General features: G+C 47.0%; 1 protein-coding gene across 1 annotated transcript in view; it reads left to right on the plus strand.

Annotated features, from left to right (window-relative positions):
- The window catches only part of BOLL (boule homolog, RNA binding protein), a 420,709-nt gene that overhangs the window by 72,848 nt on the left and 325,986 nt on the right, over positions 1–21,875 (plus strand). The gene's annotated exons all lie outside the window — the stretch shown is intronic.

Below are 21,875 nucleotides of genomic sequence, written 5' to 3' on the forward strand. Positions count from 1 at the left end.
TGCACCTGCCTGCTTTTTTTTTTTAATCATCATAGTGGCTGTTTCCCGTGACTCTGCAAACTCCCTTCCCTCGAAGGGGTTGAGACCAGCAACGGACCACAGTACACCCTGAGACCTCAGGCATACAGGGAAAGCTCGTGGATAGGAGGGGGGAGGGACCCAGCCACCCGAGTGTAGCACCCCTGAGGCATTAGAGAACCCCCACGGGCTTCAGCTTCTGCCACCAGATAACAAAAACTGTGCACAGATGTATAAAACAAAAGAAAACTTCAAACTTATTACACTGAGAAAGAATTAGGTACATTTATCTGAGCTATTAGAAAACAGAATAGACATTTTGAGACCAAGGAGCTCACCACATCTACCACCTGCTGGAGACTGAGAATACTGGGGTTTCCAAGGGGCTGAGCACGGCTCTTATTGGCTGCCTCAAAATCAGTCTTCTTAGTCTCCAGTTGCTGGTAGATGTGCACAACCCATCGATCATTCTGGGCTGGTCCGGAGGGACGCTAAGGAAGTTCCCTTTAAAACCTAAAATGTAATTTTGGTTTTTTCCTTCACTGGCTAAAAATGCTATTTTTTTTCCTTTCCTGAGAGAACCCCCATCCCCCAATCTGTCTGACACCAGTGCTCGAGGGGAGGGGGGGGGGGGTCTGAGGTTGAACCTTTTTGCAGCGCTCTTCAGGAAAAGGAATTTACAAGCCAGCATGTATTGAGAGATATCATTGACAGCCTGATTAGCCAGACCCCCTTGGGTTTCTTATGAAAGTTATCTTTTTCACGGAGAGTGTGGTAGATGCTTGGAATGCCCTCTCACGGGAGGTGGTGGAGAGGAAAACGGTAACGGAATTCAAACGTGTGTGGGATAAACATAAACGAATCCTCCTCAGGAGGAAGGGATCCCCAGTAGCTTAGCCGGCGGTGGGAGACAGGGCTGGTGGTTGGGATAGTGCTGGGCAGACTTATACGGTCTGTGCCAGAGCCAGTGGTGGGTGGCGGGGCGGGTGGTTGGGAGGTGGAGATAGTGCTGGGCAGACTTATACGGTCTGTGCCCTGAAAAAGACAGGTACAAATGAAGGTAAGGTATACACAAAAAATGACACGTGAGTTTATCTTGTTGGGCAGACTGGGTGGACGGTCAGGTCTTTTTTTGCCGTCATCTACTATGTTACTATCTTAAAGCAGCTTCGGGTCTGTTGATTTTTTTTTCTGAAAAAAGGAAAGTGATGCCCTTGTGTTTGTGGCATGAACATTTTAGCCATGCATTTAAAAAAAAAAGGGGGGGGGCTGAAAAAACAAGTGGGTGGAGAGGAGGGAGTGAATGAAATTAAAAACAAAGGAATGGTTTAAGGACAGGGATAAAACAAACTGCATGACACATCCAAGATGGCAATGAGTAGTGTGAAACAGGAAGTGATATGATATGTTCAGTAGTCACCGCCATCTTGGAAAAGGGGCATGGCTATTAGAGTAGTAAATCACCTGGATCAGATGGCATACATCCAAGGATACTAAAATAACAGCATGAAATCCAAGGATACTAAAATAACAGCATGAAATTGCAGATCTGCTGTTAGTAATATGTAACCTGTCATTAAAATCGTCCTTAGTACCTGAAGATTGGAGAGTGGCCAATTTGACGCCGATTTTTTAAAAGGGTTCTAGGGGTGATCCGGGAAATTACAGACTGGTAAGCCTGATGTCAGTGCCAGACAAAATAATGGAAACTGTAAAGAATAAAATTACAGAACACATAGACAAATATGGTTTAATGGGACAGAGTCAGCATGGTTTTAGCCAAGGGAAGTCTTGCCTCACCAATTTACAGCTTGCTTCATTTCTTTGATGGCGTGGATAAAGGTGAGCCGGTTGATGTAGTTTATCTAGATTTTCAGAAAGCTTTTGATAAAGTTTTTCATGAGAGACTCCTGAGAAAATAGTCATGGGATATGAGGCAATGTTGTGGTGTGGATGAGTTATTGGACAGAAAACAGAAGGTAGGGTTAAAGGTCATTTCTCTTAAGGGAGGAGGGTGAACAGTTTAGTGTCGCAGGGATTGATACTGGGACAGATTCTATTTAACATATTTATAAATAATATGGAAATTGGAACAAGTGAGGTGATTAAATTTGCAGATGACACAAAACTATTCTAGGTTAAAACATGAGAGAATTGTGAAATATTGCAAGAAGATCTTAGGAAATTGGAAGACTGGGCATCCAAATGGCAGATGAAATTTAATGTGAACAAATGCAAGATGATGCACATTGGAAAGAATAATCGTTGTAGATAATACGCTGAAATCTTCTACTCAGTTTGTGGTGGTGTCCAAAAAAACAAACAGGATACTAGGAATTATTAGGAAAGGGATGGTGAATAAGACCAAAAATAGTATAATCCCTCTATATCTCTCCATGGAGCAACCGCACCTTGAGTATTGCATTCAGTTCTTTTCACCGTATCTCAAAAAATATATAGCTCAAAAAAAGAGTGACCAGAATGATAAAGGGGATGGAACTCTGCTCGTATGAGGAAGTGCTAAAGAGGTTAGGGCTCTTCATCTTGGAAAAGAGACGGATGAGGGCAGATATGATTGAGGTCTACAAAATCCTGAGTGGTGTAGAATGAGTAGAAGTAAATCAATTTTTTACTTGTTCCAAAAGTACAAAGACTCGGGGACACTCAAAGAAGTTACATGGAAATACTTTTAAAACAAATAGGAGGACATTTTTTCACTCAACGAATATTTAAGCTCTGGAACTCTTTGCCATACGATGTGGTAACAGCGGTTAACATATCTGGTTTTAAAAAAAGGTTTGGACAAATTCCTGGAGGAAAAGTCCATAGTCTGCTATTGAGACAGACATGGGGAATCAAATGCTTGCCCTTGGATGTGTAGCATGGAATGTTGCCACAATTTGAATTTCTGCCAGGTACTTGTGACCTGGATTGATCACTGTTGGAAACAGGATACTGGGCTAGATAGACCATTGGTCTGACCCAGTATGGCTACTCTTATGTTCTATGATGTCACTTCTGTGACACCAAAAGGGGTGTGGTTTGGGGGGGCTGGGCAATGAAAAAAGGTCAGGTTGAGCCAGGGTTATGCAAATAAAGTGGATTAGGGGCAGGATTATTCAAAATGGGTGGGTCATGGGTGGGGCTATATGTCCAGTGATGTCATCAGATGGAGTGGGGCATGGGCAGAGTGGTGTGGCCTGGGTGAGCTCTCAATTCTGATTGGCTGATGTGACGAAGTGGGTGTCAAATCAGTTAACTGACAGGTGATGAATGCTGGTGTGGGTAACTAAGGGACCCTTTCTCCCTTGTTTAACAGAAAACTGCAACTGAACTGGTTCTGAGCAATTTTGAAGATGTACAAATACCTTAACGGAATAATATATTGCTTGGAGCTTCAAATAATTGATAGAAAGCACTCTTTCAGATTGCAGCCAGATCTCCGAGGTGGGCTTCCCAGCCAGTATTGAAAACTTCCATTGTGAGGACTGTTTGAAACTCTAATGGTGCAACTGTGACAAATATGGTCCAGTTATGTTCGAACATCCACCACTAACATAATCCAAAGTGAAAATGAAGGTCAGTGGCTGGTAGAGAGATACTGGGTTTGCTGTATCTACTGATATTTGAGATACCATTTAGGCTTTTTTTTTTCAGAGACGCAAAAGACACAATGTACTCCAGCAGCCATATGACCTAACATCATTAAGGAGTCCTTGGTGGTGACAGTGGTAGAGCTTTGAATGTTCTAGACATAAGCATTCATTTTTCACACTGTCTTGCAGCAGAAAACCTTTGACTAGAACTGTGTCCAAAATAGTTCCTAGAAAAAAATATATGTATATATATATTTTTTATTTTTGACTTCTCTGAAGAAGGCATGTTGTTTTGTCTGTGAATATTACAACTAGGATCTACTACTACTACTACTTAACATTTATAGAGCGCTACTAGGGTTACGCAGCGCTGTACAATTTAACAAAGAGAGATAGTCCCTGCTCAAAGAGCTTACAATCTAATAGACAAGTGAACGGTTGGTCCGATAGGGACAGTCAAATTGGATCTCTGACGAAGCTTCTAGAAGCCAGTGATAATAAAGAAATACTAGTTGACCACCTTGTGCAAGTGAGAAGCCACCAGCTACAAGGCATTTGGTGAAGTCTCATTTGGGTTGAAGAGAAGCAGAAAGGAAGGACTTTGTCCTAATAGCTGTCTGTGTGCAGAAGAAACTAGAGATATTTTCTGCAACATGGATGGCTTGAGATAGGTGTATAATAATATTTGAGATCCAGCAAGTACAGTCAGACTCCTTTCATCGAGGAGGGAAGTGTGTTCATCTTGATCTTTTCCTTGCACAGGCATAGGTTGTGATCCCTGAAACCCAATACAGGGTACAAGCCTCTTGTCTCGAGAATCGGGAAGTGTCTGGAGTAGAGATTTTGTTTTCTGTTCTGTAAGGAGCCAAGTGTATTTCGTTGCACAGCAGGAGAAGATTGACTTCTTTCTGGAGCAGATGGATATAAGCTTTGAGGTATCTGTGACCTCACCAAATGTTGATCCAGTGGTAGAGATTGAATTTTGTAATGTTGAGAACCTAGGAATCTGGTTTGATTTGTTCCCACCCCTAAAGAAAGAAGTATACCTGTCTCCCTATAGGTAGGGCAGCATATGTATTTTGGACAGTCACTGGCTGTGGCTTTAGAAGACAGTCATAAAGTAGAAAGTTGTTTCTATTGTGCAAACATGGCTGCTTTGTTTACTGTTTTTCTTAATGTTAGGGATTACGGAAAATGGGATTTGGAGTCTGTTGTAGTTACTATAGAAAGTACTTCAGTATTGATATGCACTCATTCTCAGATGATGGCCACACAGCCTAGTGGCCCTTGATGGTATCTAGAATTTCCTTTAATTTGACGCCTATGATGGAATTTTCCATTACAGGGAACAATCTGGCAGCCTTGTATGAATATCTCAGAGGCTGGAGGCACATAGACATCCAGGGCTGTGTTTTTGGAATCGGAAGCAATTTTGTGTGGAAGCAGAGTTCGACTCGGAGTCCAACTTCAAAATAAATTTACCATATATTTTAATGTTTTTAAAATCATTTTATATCTATATATCTATGTCTATATATATATCTATATCAGTCAGAGTTGGACAATAGAAAAATATAGGAATCGAAGGTTTGATGTACTGACTTCACAATCCTTCAGCCATTGCAAGTTGTCTGGTGGCAGTGTACAAGCTGAAATTCTAGAAGGCACATGGAATATACCATATACTGAACATATAAGATGGACTTTGCACTCATCTGCCTCTGCCAGGACAGCTGCTAGTTCAGACTGTGATTGTGGAGGCAGGCTGGAAAAGAAACCTTGCATTGTGGAAAATGGTATGCATATATTGCACCATATAAAGTTGATGAGCAAACAAACTGGGCAACACAATAATAATGGGTGATTTCAATTACCCCGATATTGACTTGGGTAAATGTAACATCGGGGCATGCTAGGGGAAGTAAAATTCCTTGATGAAATCAAGGACTGCTTTATGGAGCAGCTAGTACAGGAGCCGACGAGAGAAGGAAAAATTCTAGACCTAGTCCTTAGTGGAGCGCATGATCTGGTGCGGGAGGTAATGGTGTTTGGGCCTCTTGATAACAGTGATCATAATATGATTGGATTTGATATTAGCTTTGAAGTAAATATACATAGGAAATCAAATACATTAGCGTTTAACTTTAAAAAAGGAGGCTATGATAAAATGAGAAGAATGGTGGAAAAAATCTTAGAGGAGCGGCTGCGAGGGTCAAAAATTTACATCAGGCATGGATGCTGTTCAAAAACACCATCCTGGAAGCCCAGGCCAAATATATTCCACGTATTAAAGAAGGACGGAAGACCAAACGACAGCCGGCATGGTTAAAAAGTGAGGTGAAGGAAGCTATTAAAGAAAATCCCTCAGATAATGAAAGAAGGAACCGAGTGAAAATAATAAGAAACAGCATAAGGAATGTCAAGTCAAATGCAAAGCGCTGATAAGGAAGGCTAAGAGGGACTTCAAAAAAATATTGTGTTGTAGGCTAAAACATATAGTAAAATTATTTTTAGGTATATTAAAAGCAGGAAGCCGGCAAAAGAATCGGTTGGACTGCTAGATGACCGAGGAGTAAAAGGGGTGATCAGGGAAGACAAAGCTGTAGCGGAGAGATTAAATTAATTCTTTGCTTCGGTCTTCACCGAGGAAGATTTGGGCGGGATACCGGTCCCAGAAATGGTATTCGAAGCTGACGAGTCGGAGAAACTTAATGAATTCTCTGTAAACCTGGAGGATGTAATGGGGCAGTTCTACAAACTGAAGAATAGCAAATCTGGACCAGATGGTATTTATCCCAGAGTACTGATAGAACTGAAAAATGAACTTGTGGAGCTATTGTTAATAATATGTAATTTATCCTTAAAATCGAGCATGGTACCGGGAGATTGGAGAGTGGCCAATGTAACGCCGATTTTTAAGAAAGGTTCCAGAGGAGATCCGGGAAATTATAGACTGGTGCCGTGCAAAATGGTAGATACTATTATAAAGAACAAAATTACAGAGCATATTCAAAAGCATGGATTATACTATTATAAAGAACAAAATTACAGAGCATATTCAAAAGCATGGATTAATGAGACAAAGCCAACATGGATTTAGTGAAGGGTAATCTTGCCTCACCAGTCTACTACATTTCTTTGAAGGGGTGAACAAACATGGATAAAGGTGAGCCGGTTGATATTGTGTATCTGGATTTTCAGAAGGCGTTTGACAAAGTACCTCATGAAAGACTCCAGAGGAAATTGGAGAGTCATGGGATAGAAAGTAGTGTTCTATTGTGTATTAAACACTGGTTAAAAGATAGAAAACAGAGAGTAGGGTTAAATGATCAGAATTCTCAATGGAGAAGGGTAGTTAGTGGGGTTCCCCAGGGGTCTGTTCTGGGAACACTGCTTTTTAACATATTTATAACTGACCTAGAGATTGGAGTAACTAGTGAGGTAATTAAATTTGCTGATGACACAAAGTTATTCAAAGTCGTTAAATTGCTGGAGGATTGTCAGTAATTACAAGAGGCCCTTACGAAACTGGGAGACTGGGCGTCTAAATGGCAGATGACCTTTAATGTGAGCAAGTGCAAAGTGATGCATGTGGGAAAGAGGAATCTAAATACGTCATGCAAGGTTCCACGTTAGAAGTCACAGACCAAGAAAGGGATGTAGGTGTCATCGTTGATGATACATTGAAACCTTCTGCTCAGTGTGCTGCTGCGGCTAAGAAAGCAAATAGAATGTTGGGTATTATTAGGAAAGGAATGGAAAACAAAAATGTGGATGTTATAATGCCTTTGTATCACACTATGGTGTGACCACACCTCGAATATTGTGTTCAATTCTGGTTGCCGCATCTCAGAAACGATATAGTGGAATTAGAAAAGGTGCAGAGAAGGGTAACGAAAATGATAAAGGGGATGGGACGACTTCCCTATGAGGAAAGTCTAAAACGGCTGGGGCTCTTCAGCTTGGAGAAAAGGTGGCTGAGGGGAGATATGATAGAGGTCTATAAAATAATGAGTGGAGTGGAATGGGTAGATGTGAAGCGTCTGTTTATGCTTTCCAAAAATACTAGGACTAGAGGACATGTGATGAAGCTACAATGTAGTAAAACGAATTGGAGAAAAAGTTTCTTCATTCAACGTGTAATTAATCTCTGGAATTTGTTGCCAGAGAATGTGGTGTAGCGCTATAGAAATGATAAGTAGCAGTAGTAGTAGTAAAGGCTGTTAGCTTAGCAGAGTTTTAAAAAGGTTTGGACGGCTTCCTAACAAAAAAAAAAAAAGTCCATAGACCATTAATAAATGGTCTTGGGGAAAATACACTATTTCTGGGATGAGCAGTATAGGATGATTTGTAATTTTTGGGGATCTTGCCAGGTATTTGTGACCTGGATTGGCCACTGTTGGAAACAGGATGCTGGGCTTGATGGACCTTTGGTTTGTCTCAGTATGGCAATACTTATGTACTTTTGTGTTGGTAGACAGCTTAATACTGTGGAGCATTTTCTTGCCCAAGTGGTCCAAGAGCCTGGGATCATTAACAGGCAATGTGTGGGGAAATCTCCCTGCAATTTCTCAGTCTTCATGATCGAGAGAACTAGTACTGAAGATTGAGACAGCTGGACTTTTATGAAGCTAGGTCCAGGTAAGATATTATACTTAATGTCCATCTTCTTTGAGACAGGTTGAACAGTTAAGGGGGAACACACCTCGTATAAAGCTGTTGATTTTGTAGGAGGTTGTGGATTGGTATAGCTACAGTGGCTTTTGGGGCCTATATGAACTTCAAGAGCCCAATACATCTGAATGTAGATCTGGTTTTAGGAAGAGAACATTTTTTGTCATATGGTGAACAAACCTTTTGTAAGAGAGATTCTCATAATAAAGAGACAAATTATAAATCCATATTCGAGCTGGCGATGAGTGGAAAACAGCCTTCAACACACAGGATGGACATTATCAGGCTTATTTTCGAAAGAGAAGGACACCCATCTTCTGACACAAATCGGGAGATGGGTGTCCTTCTCCCAGGGTTGCCCAAATCGTCATAATCGAAAGCCGATTTTGGGTACCCTCAACGGCTTTCCGTCACGGGGACGACTAAAGTTCACGGGGGCGTGTTGATAGCGTAGCAAAGGCGGGACTGGGGCGTGCCTAACACATGGGTGTCCTTGGCCGATAATGGAAAAAAGAAGGGCGTCCCTGATGAGCACTTGGCTGACTTGGTCCATTTTTTCTTACAACCAAGCTTCAAAAAGGTGCCCGAACTGACCAGATGGCCACCGAAGGGAATCGTTGATGACCTCTCCTTACTCCCCCAGTGGTCACCAACCCCCTCCCACCCTAAAAAAAAACTTTAAAAATTTTTTTTGCCAGCCTCAAATGTTATACCCAGCTCCATGACAGCAGTATGCAGGTCCCTGGAGCAGTTTTAGTGGGTGCAATGCACTTCAGGCAGGCGGACCCAGGCTCATCCCCCCACCTGTTACACTTGTGGTGGTAAATGTGAGCCCTTCAAAACCCACCAGAAACCCACACCCACATGTAGGTGCCCCTCTTCACCCCTTAGGGCTATGGTAGTAGTGTACAGTTGTGGGGAGTGGGTTTTTGGGGGTGGGGGGGGGGGTTGGGCGGCTCAGCACCCAAGGTAAGGGAGTTATGCACCTGGGAGCAATTTCTGAAGTCCACTGCAGTGCCCCCTAGGGTGCCCGGTTGGTGTCCTGGCATGTCAGGGGGACCAGTACACTACGAATGCTGGCTCCTCCCATGACCAAATGGCTTGGATTTGGTCGTTTCTGAGATGGGCGTCCTTGGTTTCCATTATCGCCGAAAATCGGGGATGACAACCTGAAGGGACAACCTCCTCTAAGGTCGACCTAAATGTGGAGTTTGGGCGTCCCCGACTGTATTATCGAAACGAAAGATGGCCGCCCATCTTGTTTTGATAATACGGGTTTCCCGCCCCTTCGCAGGGACATCCTGCGAGGACAGCCCCAGGATAACTTGGGCGCCCTGTTCGAATATGCCCCTCCACGAGTACCTGGTGATGCTGTTTGGATTGTTTAATGCCCCTGCTGTTTTCAAACACTTCATAATTGAGGTGTTCCGAGACCTCCTGTACTCTTGTGTCTCGGTATATCTAGATGACATCCTAGTTTTTCTCTACCTCTCTGTCCGAGTACCGAATTCACATCAAGACAGTGCTGCAATGCCTATGGGAGAATGGTTTATATGCAAAGCTGGAAAAATGTTCCTTTGAGCAGATGGCCCTTCCCTTTTTGGGATATTTAGTTTTTTTCTTCTGTCCTTCAAGTGGACCTGGGCAAATCTGCAGCAGTCCAGGACTGACTAGAACCCACGGGCCTTAAGGCCTTTCAGAATTACCTGTAATTTATCCAAAACTAGGAAAAAATGCCCGTTTCTGAGCGGAATGAAACGGGCGCTAGCAAGGGGCCCCGTCCCTCGAAGCTACTTGCCTTGTTCGCTGTGGGCCGTTTCGTCCCTCGAGTGTCAATAGCTCCGCCCTCGACGTCATGACGTTTTGACGCGTCATGACGTTTTGACGTGAGGGCGGTGCAGACACTCCAGGGCACACCGGATATCTCGGGCGCCTCAACTTCCGTGGAGGCTTCAGAACGTTGGGGTTGCCTTTTATATATATAGATTACTCCAGTCACCACCCTCACTCAGAAAGGAGCAGACACCTACAGCTAGTCAATTGAAGCTTGGCTGGCTTTCTCAAAGCGTAAGGAGGCCTTCCTATATCTCCTGTATTGCAGCGCCATGATACATTGCCCACCCCTTCTTTGTAGAAGTGGATGCTTCCTCCGTGGGTGCTGGGGCTGTCCATTCTCAGGCCAAACTCTTGCCCTGTTCCTTCTTCTCTAAGAAGTTCACCCCGGCAGAATAGAACTGTATCATTAGGGACCATTAACTTCTGGCCATCAGGTTAGCTCTGGAAGAGTGAAGACATTTATTGGAAGGGGGGTGCTGCACACCCTTTCATCATAACCACCGACCATAAGAACTTAATATATCTACAGGAGGCCAAAAGACTGAACTGTCGTCAGGCCGGGTGGTCACTCTTCTTCCGTTTTGATTTTCGGTTGACCTATCATCCAGCAGGGAAGAATGCCCTGGCTGATATGCTCTTCCTGTCTGATCCCGCTGGCAGCATTTCTGAACCTCAACCCATCATTGATCCAAGGAAGATAGATTCTAGCCGTCTCCCAGCTTACTGTTCCTCCTGGGAAGACGCTTTCCTAAAAGTCTAAGAAGGAAGGTCTTGCAGTGGGTGCATGATACTAAATTGTCTGTGTTCCCGGGAATGAAGAAAACACTTCGACTGGTAGAAAATATTATTGGTGGCCTCAAATGGCTCAGGGGGTACAGGAATACATTAACTCGTGTGTCATTTGTGCTATAAATAAGCCAGTGAATGCTCACCTGTGGGGTTTGCTCCAGCCTCTCCCAGTTCCTAAGCGACCCTGGTCCATAGACTTTATCATTGATCTGCCACCTTCTCAAGGATATACTACTATCTGGGTGGTGATGGACCGCGTTTCGAAGATGGCACACTTTGCTCCCCTGAACTCCCTCTTGTCAGCGGCCTCCTTGGCCCAGCTCTTTATCAAGGAGATCTTTTGTCCACACGGACTACCAGAACACATTGTCAGTGATCATGGAGTTCAGTTCGCCTCTCATTTCTGGCAGAAACTATGTAAGAACTTTGGCATCCAGTTGGACTCTCATCCTATCACCCTCAGTGTAATGGCCAGACAGAGAGAGTATACCAGTCAATATAGGACTGTTGCCTCTGCCAGCTGGCATACGTGGATCCTGTTTTGTCTTATTCTTTTGTACTGTTTTATGTAACGTATCCTTACTTTCTTGACCTTCTATGCTACTATTCTCATTTGTATCTGATATCACCCGGAGTTCTCTCTCTCTCTCTCTCTGGTTTATGTAAGCCACATTGAGCCTGTGGGGATAATGTGGGGTATAAATACCTTAATAAATAAATAAAAAGCTTCCTCCAAGCCTACGTTAATGAGCGCCAAGATGACTGGGCGCCTCTACTGCCTTGTGCTGGGTTCTCGTATAGTAACCATGTAACAGTGACCAGCTCTTCTTATTCGTTTTATGTGGTATATACTACTACTACTACTTAACATTTCTAGAGCGCTACTAGGGTTACGCAGAGCTGTACAGGTTAGCAAATAAGGGCAGTCCCTGCTCAAAGGAGCTTACTATCTAAAGGACGAGATGTCAAGTTGGGGCACTGTAGATTTCCTGAATAGAGGTATGGTGGTTAGGTGCCGAAGGCGACATTGAAGAGGTGTGATTTGAGTAAGGATCTCAAGATGGGCAGGGAGGGGGCCTGGCGAATGGGCTCAGGGAGTTTATTCCAAGCATGGGATGAGGTGAGGCAGAAAGGGGGGAGTCTGGAGTTGGCGGTGGTGGAGAAGGGTACTGTAAGGAGGGATTTGTCTTGAGAGGTTGCGGGTAGGAATGTAGGGGGAGATGAGGGTAGAGAGGTAGGCAGGGGCTGCAGATCGAGTGGATTTGTAGGTTAGTAGGAGAAGCTTGAACTGTATGCGGTACCTAATTGGAAGCCATTGAAGTGACTTGAGGATAGGGGTGATATGAGTGAATCGGTTCAGGCGGAAGATAAGACGTGCAGCAGAGTTCTGAATGGACTGAAGGGGGGATAGATGGCTAAGTGGGAGGCCAGTGAGGAGTAGATTGCAGTAGTCAAGGCGAGAGGTAATGAGAGAGTGGATAAGAGTTCGGGTGGTGTGCTCAGAGAGGAAAGGGCGAATTTTGCTAATGTTATAGAGGAAGAAGCGACAGGTCTTGGCTATTTGCTGGATATGCGCAGAGAAGGAGAGGGAGGAGTCGAAGATGACTCCGAGGTGGCGGGCAGATGAGACGGGGAGGATGAGGGTGTTATCAACTGAGATAGAGAGTGGAGGGAGAGGAGAAGTGGGTTTGGTTGGGAAGACAATAGCTCGGTCTTGGCCATGTTCAGTTTCAGGTGGCGGTTGGACATCCAGGCAGCAATGTCGGATAAGCAGGCCGATACCTTGGCCTGGTTTTCCACGGTGATGTCTGGTGTGGAGAGATAAAGCTGAGTGTCGTCAGCATAAAGATGATATTGGAAACCATGAGATGAGATCAGTGAGCCTAGGGAAGAGGTGTAGATTGAAAAAAGGAGGGGTCCAAGGACAGATCCCTGAGGAACTCCAACAGAGAGCGGGATGGGGGTGGAGGAAGAACCATGAGAATGTACTCTGAAGGTACGGTGGGAGAGATAAGAGGAGAACCAGGAGAGGACAGAGCCCTGGAACCCAAATGAGGACAGTGTGGCAAGAAGTAAATTGTGATTGACAGTGTCAAAAGCGGCAGATAGGTCGATGAGGATGGAGTAGTGGCCTTTGGATTTGGCAAGGAACAGGTCATTGCAGACTTTAGATAGTGCCGTTTCTGTCGAGTGTAGGGGGCGAAAGCCGGATTGAAGCGGATCGAGGATGGCATGAGAGGAGAGAAAATCAAGGCAACGGCTATGAACGGCGCGTTCAAGTATCTTGGAGAGGAATGGTAGGAGGGAAATTGGGCGGTAGTTGAAGGGACAGGTAGGGTCTAGTGATGGTTTTTTGAGGAGAGGTGTGACTACAGCATGCTTGAAGGTGTCAGGGACAGTTGCAGTGGAGAGAGAGAGAGAGAGAGGGTGAGGATATGACAGATGGGGGGGTGACAGTAGGAGAGATGGTGTTGAGTAGGTTGGTGGGGATGGGGTCAGAGGAACAGGTGGTGCATTTCAAGGAGGGAAGAAGGTGGGCGGTTTTGTCTTCGGTGATATCAGGAAAAGAGGAGAAGGAGGCCTGGGTTGGTTGGTTGAGGGAGTGGGTTAAAGGGTGAAGAGGAGGAGATGGTTTGGTGGTGAATTCGAGGTTGATCTGCTGCACCTTATCGCGGAAGTAATCGGCCAGTGATTGAGGACAGAGTGAGGGGGTGGATGGGAACGGAGGGCACCTTGAGGAGGGAGTTAAGAGTGGCAAAGAGACGATGAGGGTTAGAGCTGAGGGAATTAGTCAATTGGGAATAATAGTCCTGTTTGGCGAGGAATAGGGAGGACTGGAAGGAGGATAGCATGAATTTGTAGTGAATGAAATCAGCATGGGTGCGAGATTTCCTCCAGAGGCGTTCAGCTGATTGGGCGCAGGAGCGAAGGTATCAGGTGCAAGGGGTCAGCCAGGGCTGGGGATTAGTACGCCTGGTGGGACGGGAGATGGATGGTGCAAGGGTGTCCAGTGCAGAGGAGAGAGTGGCGTTGTAAGTGGAGACAGCCTTGTCGACAGATTCGGAGGACATGATGGAAGGGAGGATATTAGAGATACTAGAGGATAAGGTGGGAGGGTCGACAGCCTGGAGATTCCTGGAAGTAGTGGTTAGTGTTGGGCGGGATTGAGGGGGAGGGTGATGAAGTGTGAAGGTGATCAGGTGATGGTCAGAGATAGGAAGAGCTGAGGCGTGGAAATTGGAGGGTGAGCAGGTAGAGGAGAGGACGAGGTCAAGACAGTGGCCAGATTGGTGAGTAGGGGTGGTGGAGCTCAGCTGGAGGTTGAAGGAGGAGGTTAGAGTGAGGAACTGAGAAGCATAAGAGTTGGATGGGTCATCAGTGTGTATGTTAAAGTCTCCAAGAATGAGGGATGGGGATGAGGGCTCAAGAAAAACGGAGAGCCAGGCATCGAAGTCGGTAAGGAAGGAAGGGAGGGACTTATCAGGGGGGCGGTAAATGACTGCAACTTTGAGCGGCAGCGGGTAGAATAGACGGATAGAGTGAACTTCAAAGGATGAGAAACAGTGAGACTGCGGTAGGAGGAGAGGTTGAAAACTGCAGGAGGGCGAAAGCAGTAACCCGACACCGCCACCGCCACCGCGGCCGACTGGGCAAGGAGAGTGGGAGAAAAGATTACCTCCGTGGCATAGGGCCGCGACTGAGGCAGAGTCGTCGGGGTGAGCCAGGTTTCAGTTAGGGCGAGCAGTTGAAGGGAACGGGAGATGAAGAGATCATGGGTGAAGGAGAGTTTGTTGCAGACCGAGCGGGCATTCCACAGAGCACACGAGAAGGGGAGGGAGGAGGGGAATAGAGATGAGATTGAAAACATTGCGGAAACGTTTGCATGGATTAGACGAGGACGAGGTTAGGTGTGGGGGGCCAGGGTTGGGATTGATGTCTACCGCGGATAGCAGGACAAGGAGCAAGAGAGTGCGGAGGAGGGTGGGGGAGGTAGGGCGACGAAGGCGACAAAGACGGGATGTGCTTAGGAGGAATGGGGACGGGTTCATGGCAGGAAGGAGGTGTTGAAGGTTGAGAACTAGGAAGGAGGAGGGTAGTAGAGATGGTGTGGTGGTGGGGGATGGGGGTGGGTAGGGTATTGCAGTAGTGAGCAGGACGGGAGAGGACATGGATGGGCAGTGAGTTCGTGTGGTATACAGCGGTTGGGGGATGAATAGATTAGGAAGGGACAGGGTAATGAAGAGAATGTGTATGGGGGCCATAAGTAGTGACTGAGGTGTTTACGGGTGCATATGTAGTGATGGTGGTTTGACAGGCAGATTGGCAGGTGGGGCGGTAGGTAGAGGGGCTGGCAGGCGGGTAGGTAGGTTGATGGGGGAAGCAGGCAGGTAGATGGGCTGGGAGGCAGGCAGGTTGACGGGTGAGCAGTCAGGAGAGTGAAAGGCTGGTAAGGCGGCAGGTGGGGAGGCAGGTAGGTAGTTGTGCAGGCTAGGAGGCAGGCAGGTTGTTGATGGGTAGACAAGCAGGCAGGTTAGTTGATTGGCTGGCTGGCAGGCAGGCAGGCGACAGGATTGGAGCGAGCTGGAACAAGCTGGATCAGACGGACTGGAACAAGCAGGGGGAAGCTGGATCAGGCAGACTGGTACAAGCTGGAGCAGATGGACTGGAACAAGCAGGGAGAAGCTGAATCGGCGGACTGGAACAAGCTGGAGCAGATGGACTGGGACAAGCAGGGAGAAGCTGGATCGGCGGACTGGAACAAGCAGGGACTTGAACAAGCAGGGAGAAGCTGGATCAGGCAGACAGGAACAAACTGGAGAAGCTGGATCAGGCGGACTTGAACAAGCTGGAGCAGATGGACTGGAACAGGCAGGGAGAAGCTGGGGCCGATGGACTGGGACAAGCAGGGAAGAAGCTGGATCAGGCGGACTGGCGGACTTCACACAATATTCTCCAAACTTCAACCCTTAGCCTTGGCTTTTAGGAGTCCACACCACTGAGAGAAGCAGGGAATATCCAGTATGCAAGGGCTCTGGCATCACATTTTATCACTTCCATTTACTGTAGCAACTTTTAAGTGACGTTCAGATTCTTTGGGGCCTGTGCTTCTCTGAGGCTACTGTTTTTGATAGTAGGTGCGGTAGATCGGGTTCTGCTAGGGTAACGCCGTGATCACGAGTCAGGCAGGAGTTCCTCAGTGCTGTTTCCTTTGCACTGGAAGCCCGCAAGATGATGTCTCGCATTCCGCAGTATCCTCCCGGTGTTGGTGATTGTCTGGGAGGCCGTGTTCGGTCGGTTCTTTGACTACGAGGTCGGTCTACTGAGCAGCGATTATCCGTTTCAGCTGGGTCGCTTACCAGGTAATGGAGCAAGCGTTCCGCTTGTTCTCCTGGATCGGCCTTTCGGTCGGTCTGATCGTCCGTGGTCAGTCAGTTCGACTGTTGGCCACGAGGTCGGTCTGCTGGGCTGGCGATTGTCCCTTTCGGCTGGATCGTCTGCCGGGCAGTAAAGCAAGTGTTCCACTTGATTTACTGGATCGGGCTTTCGGCACAGCTGGTGCTTGGGGAGCCTGGACTCCCAGCGGCGTGAGGGAATCCTCCACTCTCCACCCTGGTTCACTCCCGGACTGTTTCCGCCGGGGAGCACGCCTTGCACAACATCTCTAGATTCCAGTTCAGGTCTGCCTTTCCTCCTCCATCCTGTAGTTCAGCGAGCGGCCAGAGATATCCTGGAAATTGGACACCTGACTTGGCAACTACTCATGTAGATGTCAGCCAGCTACAAGAAGCAGGCTGATCGCAAGTGAAGGCCAGCTCCCACATTTCACCCTGGGGAGAAGGTGTGGGTTAGTACCAGGCACGTTTTGGCTCAAGATGCCCTCTCAGATAGTTCACACATAGGTTCATCAATCCTTTTGCAGTGCAACATCAGCTAGGTCCAGTTACATATCGATTATGTCTTCCTCCTACTGTGCGCATCCACAACGCCTTCCATGTCTCCATGCTAAAATTTGTGATGTTGTTTAGTGTGGCAAGTAGAGACCCTCCACCGCCTACACAGGCAGTTGCTTCTGATCTAGAGTCCGAGGTACGGGACATACTGGACACTAGGAGAATCAGGGAAGACTGCATTATCTCCTGGCCTGGAAGGGTTATGGACCAGAAGATAATACATGAGAACCCGCTGTCAAAGTGCGAGCCCCAGAGCTCATTAAGCGTTTTCATTGCCTTTATCTCCTTAAGCCCAAACCTAGGAACCAGGGAAAGGGCTTCGAGAGGACTCTAGGCTGACCCTATCATGTTCCAGTCAGTCTGCTAGGCACCACCTAGTCCTATGCTTCAGCCAGTCCGAGTCATGTCCTGCCTTCTCCAGTTCCTGGACTCTGCCAGGCAACCTCATCAGCAACTGTCGATGAGGGCCTGTGTGACGCTTATGCCACACAGGTAGATCCAAGTTTATCACAGCCCAAGGGTTCACCTTCCTCGGATGTGACAAGACAACTGGTTTGTTTAGTCAGTTTTGCAGAATTTATATCCAACTCCATCCTCCTTAGGCCCATTCTTTTTTGTTCCAGGCTGCACCTTCACAACAGGACTCTTTTGGTTGTTAGCGTTATTGGTTCTTCCTAGCCTTGCAGTTGCATGCCCCTATTGATTACTGTTTGTGTTTTCAGTAAGCTTGGTAGCTAGGGAGTAGAATCCTATGTCCTGCTTGTCCGTGGAGAAAGCAAAGTTACTGAGCTGTAGCAGATGTTTTCAGAGTACAGCAGGACAAGTATTCTTATATACTTAGGAGTTGCATTCTTTATGCTTTATTCACCTGCGGGTCCCACAAGACTCGGCCAGGCGGGGAGATACTTGTGCATTCACATTGCGGGCCTATGAAAACCTTCTAGAAGTTTTGGATTGCTGGGTAGCATCCGTACCAGTGCTTTGTCGGGAGATATCTCCCAGTTGTGAGAATACTTATCCTGCTGTCCTCGGAGATCAGCTGCTCCAGGTAAGTAACTTGGTTGTATTCTATATGTTGCTTGCATATGTACGAATCCTGTTCACACCCTGCTCAGACTCCGCCTATATGTATGCCTGCTTGTATAATACACGCTATATAAGATACATGTGTATTACACAACAGCAGTTAAGCAGAATTTTGCCATTTCCGCACATGTTCACACACATGCCATTCTATTCATTTTCACATGTATTTGGCATGTGACTGTTAGCCCCCACCTAATAGAATTACCTCCTTAGTGCAGAGGCAGTCTGTAAGCATATTCAGAGGCACTGTCCACATAATGCCTTTGATTATCCCAATCAGCAGCATTTTATTTGGATTCTGTTACTTGGATCAATGGTTTTGAATATTGACCTCATTATTTTCATGCGGCATCAGAATGATTGAGATGTTGTTTTAATATTTGAGTTTCTGTTGTAGACACATGCCATACTCTGTTGACAGAACTTTGATTAAGGCGAATTAAATAAAAACTTCAAACCTCAACATTGAAATGTTTGCTTCTTATATTGTATCTTATCAGATATGTGGAGCCCATTTTTAGAAAAGAAAAGGGAGTTGAGACGGCCAGGTCAGGATAAGCATTAATTTACAATGGCTCTGTCAAATTCAGAGTCTCTTGTAAAATATATGGTAGGGCATGTAGGAGTGCCCATTCATATCTCTTCACATCTGAAGGCAGCAGAAATATTAGAAAGCTGCATGTGGGGAAAATATGTGCTTCCTTACCCCACTTGTGCATTGGAGTAGCTTTCTAAAGTTGTTGCCCTCGTTCTCAGTTCTTGTTTCAGTCACTCACCCCTGACACTGATCCTCCCCTTCCAGGTCCCTCTCAACAACAACAATTCCCCCTGGGCATCCGAGGACCCCCTCCCCCATCATAAAGAACCCTCCTGATGGGCTGTGGCTCTTTTGAGGTCCCATGGTCCCTGATGTCTAGTGGGAGGTGAGTGATGTCCAGTTTCTCCTGCTCCTCTTTATCCTTGGTTCAAAATTGTGCCCACAGCGTCTGACAGTAATCTCACAGTACGGTCAGGCTGTCAAATAAAGGTACATTCTGGAGGGGCAGAGAGATCAGATGCCGGGGGGGGGGGGGGGGGGGGGGGGGATGTTGTGCCATTGGGTATTGAATGCCGGTGAGGAATCATGTGGCAGAGCTAGTATCAGCCTTTACATCTGCTCTTCCAGCAGGTACTTCCATATCATCATGCTGATCAATCCATAGACTGGTGGGTTGTGTCCATCTACCAGCAGGTGGAGATAGAGAGCAATCCTTTTGCCTCCTATGTGCTGCCGGAAACTCCTCAGTTTGTCAAGGCGGACTTTCTCAGTCGCCATACCTTGGATCCCGGAGAGTGGCAGCTATCGGCTCAGGCGTTCTTGGACATCATGAAGCGCTGGGGCCAGCCGAGCTTAGATCTGATGGCGTCATCGGCCAATTGCCAAGTGCCGCGCTTTTTCAGCAGAGGACGGGACCCTCGCTCTCTGGGAGTAGATGCTCTTCTCCAACGGTGGCCGACTCAGGAGCTTCTCTGTGTGTTCCCGCCCTGGCCCATGTTGGGCAGGGTGCTAGACCGGGTGGCAAAGCATCCGGGTCGGATAATCCTGGTGGGTCCGGACTGGCCCAGACGTCCCTGGTATGTGGACTTGATCAGGCTCTCGGTGGATGGCCCTCTGCGGCTTCCAGCGGTGCGGGGCCTGTTGCACCAGGGTCCCATGGTGATTGAGGATCCCTCCCCCTTTGGTCTTATGGCCTGGCTATTGAGCGGCAGCGTCTGAGGAAGAAGGGCTTCTCAGACAAGGTCATCGCCACTATGCTGAGAGTGAGGAAGCACTCTACTTCTACTGCTTACGCCAGGGTTTGGCGTAACTTTGCATCGTGGTGTTAGGCAGGCTGTCTTTCTCCCTTCACTGCTCCAATTTCTTCAGTGTTGGCGTTCCTGCAAGTAGGTCTGGAGAAAGGCCTGTTGCTCAGTTCCCTTAAAGTCCAGGTAGCGGCTCTGGCTTGCTTCAGGGGTCGCCTGAAGGGTGCTTCCCTGGCCTCGCAGCCAGATGTGGTGCGCTTTCTCAAGGGAGTTAATCACCTACGCCCTCCTCTGCACTCGGTGGTGCCTGCGTGGAATCTCAATCTAGTGATAAGAGCCTTGCAGAAGCCGCCTTTTGAACCCTTGTCGAGGGCATCTCTGAAAGACCTGACGTTGAAAGCAGTCTTTTTGGTGGCTATCACTTCAGCCAGACGAGTTTCCGAGCTCCAGGCGCTATCATGTCGAGAACCCTTCCTGCAGTTCACTGAGGCAGGAGTGTCTATTCGCACGGTGCCTTCCTTCCTGCCCAAGATTGTTTCTCGTTTCCATGTGAATCAGCAGCTCTGCCTACCCTCCTTTCGTAGGGAGGACTACCCAGAGGAGTACTCTGCTCTCAAATATCTAGATGTGAGACGAGTCATCATCAGATACTTGGAAGTGACCAATGATTTCCGGAAGTCGGATCATCTGTTTGTGCTGTTCGCAGGTCCTCGTAAGGGTCTGCAGGCATCCAAGCCTACAGTGGCACGATGGGTCAAGGAAGCCATTGCAGCGGCTTATGTGGCCGCGGGGAAGATGCCGCCTATCCAGCTGAAGGCTCACTCCACTAGGGCACAGGCGGCCTCGATGGCAGAGGCCGGGTCCGTCTCCTTGGAAGAGATTTGTAAGGCGGCAACTTGGGCATCGGCTCATACCTTCTCTCGTCATTACCGCTTGACTGTGGCTGCTCGGGTGGCGGCCCGGTTTGGAGCTTCAGTGTTGCGGTCAGGGATTTCTATGTCCCGCCCTGGGTGAGTACTGCTTCGGTACATCCCACCAGTCTATGGATTGATCAGCATGATGATATGGAAGGTAAAATTATGTATCATACCTGATAATTTTCTTTCCATTAATCATAGCTGATCAATCCATAGCCCCTCCCAGATATCTGTACTGTTTATATTCTGGTTGCATTTCAGGTTCAAGTTTAGTCTTCAGTTCCTGTTCAGGAGGATCTTCGTGTTGAAGTTTTTTCGATTGAATTCTTCTGGAGTTGAGACGATTTTGTGTTACAGTGAGCTGCTGCATTCCTCTCCCCTCCGTTTTACGGGACTGGATTGAGACCTAAATTCTGCCGGCGCTCCCTCCCGCTTCGTGCGGCAGTAGGGTAGCATTATATCCCTTCCGCTTCGGCAGTGTTAGGGTCAGCCAGCTCCTTCCGCGGTTGCGGTCGCAGGATAAGCCAGATCCCCCCGCATCGGCGGGTGTGGTGTCCCTTCCCCGCTCCGCGGGGATGAGCTGGACAGATTCCCCTCCCCCACTTGTGTGGGGATGAGCTGGGTTGATTCCCCTCCCCCGTTTCGGCGGTGGTGAGCTGGGAAGAGTGCCCCTTTGTGGGTGTAATTCTCTAAGTGCTGAGTCCTGCGGATGGAGCTTTGATATCGACATACTGAGGAGTTTCCGGCAGCACATGACCACATATAGGGAGGCAAAAGGATTGCTCTCTATCTCCACCTGCTGGTAGATGGACACAACCCACCAGTCTATGGATTGATCAGCTATGATTAATGGAAAGAAAATTATCAGGTATGATACATAATTTTACCTTGTGAATGCCTTGAGTCAGGTGCAAATGCTAATATCTATATTTATCAACAGCAGTATGTAATCCCCTTGTGAAATGTGGAATACATGTCGGTGTTGTTTGCCTGCCCACACCACTCCCTCCCCACGTCCTAACTACTTTCCCTTGCCATCTAGACATAGTGTGGATCCCCCTGTGTAAATGGCAGCTATCTGAAATTATTTGTACTCATACTTGTGTAAAAGCTGCAAGGACCCTTTTAAAATAAGGATCTTTGTCACCATAAACTGATTTAGATCAAAATTTATTTGCAGTTTAAAGACGTAATCAAAACAAATAAATCATTAAAGACTTTTTCAT

The sequence above is a fragment of the Microcaecilia unicolor genome, chromosome 7 (genome assembly GCF_901765095.1).
Source record: "Microcaecilia unicolor chromosome 7, aMicUni1.1, whole genome shotgun sequence".
NCBI lineage: Eukaryota > Metazoa > Chordata > Amphibia > Gymnophiona > Siphonopidae > Microcaecilia > Microcaecilia unicolor.